This window comes from Rhopilema esculentum, chromosome 12 (assembly GCF_057945365.1).
Source record: "Rhopilema esculentum isolate cy_ngs chromosome 12, ASM5794536v1, whole genome shotgun sequence".
In the NCBI taxonomy this organism is placed as follows: domain Eukaryota; kingdom Metazoa; phylum Cnidaria; class Scyphozoa; order Rhizostomeae; family Rhizostomatidae; genus Rhopilema; species Rhopilema esculentum.
This window is the reverse complement of record NC_142826.1, coordinates 4404605-4405817: the sequence shown is the minus strand read 5'-3', so window position 1 is coordinate 4405817 and position 1213 is coordinate 4404605.

Sequence of the window (1213 nt, the reverse complement as noted above, 5' to 3'; positions counted from 1 at the left end):
GCGGTTATTATCCTAATTGAATAGATTATTTATGTTCTAATTGATGTAATAGAGGATGTAATAGATACTTACACTCTCTGTGGGGTTAACTGTGCCTAGCACACATCTAGGGTCAGTATCAGCGACGTCTGTTGCTTGGCAACGTAGCGACATCGGAGGCTCTAGGCCCGCAAAATGTATGAGCCCCTTGTCCAAAGGCAATATCGTTGATTTCTCTTATAATGTTGGCATTTCATGCATATTTTGTGAAGTAAATGACAATTTTAACAAAAGTTAATCTTTGTAAAAAGATTTTTGACAGGAGATCGTGATACCTTTGTAGGATAGTACAAAGTCGACCTCAGGGGTTTGTCTGGTCCTATTTAGGGCCTACAAGCTTGTGGCATTTTTTTCGAGGCAATTTTTTCGACTTCATCTGGTTGATTCAACAAAGCCTTATATTACTGTCGTCTATTTTCAGCAGGATTTCTAAAAGGTATGTAAAGCCATTTCTATGACTATCTTTAACAACAAAATTTTTTGAATCAATAACTCTTAACAACTTGCCTGAGAAAATCAGAAGTCTCTTGATAGCAGCAAAACTGGCCGAGAAATGCTTCGTGACTCACAAATGCATTTGAATTGTGTTTCAGACCTCGAACAGTGCTTCATAATCAGCGATGCAAATTTACTTCGACGATTAAACCCTTATTAGGTACCTACGCGTAAGTTGGTTTAACTCAAGCATGACGTTTGAGACTCCTGCAAGGAACCGTTCTTGGGCCTTTGCTGCTCATAATTTTCTACTACGATGTACCAAGCTATCTTTTGCTTCTATCTATTCACTGATAAAACGAATATCACTATGAAAAAGGCGGAAGAACCTATAAAATTTATTATCAGTTTAACTTCATATAGCCACACTTATGCCTTATCTTTATTAATTCAGAACTTACGAAGCTAGAAGTAGTCATGTAAAAAATAACATCATAGTGTTTTAGAAATTTTGCACGCAGATACTCTAGCAGCACATAACAAAACAATTGACCAAGTAAACATTCTCGGGGCCAAGTATCAGGATCTCCTTTGTATAGACTTTTAAGGTTTTTTTTGTTTTTGGTTAACAGTCCTGACTTTGTGGTCTATGTCTTGCCTATATAATGAGGTGAAAATGAGATCTGTTTAATGGTTATTTTGAAATTCTTTCCTGATAATGAAAAAAAACTTTATTTTT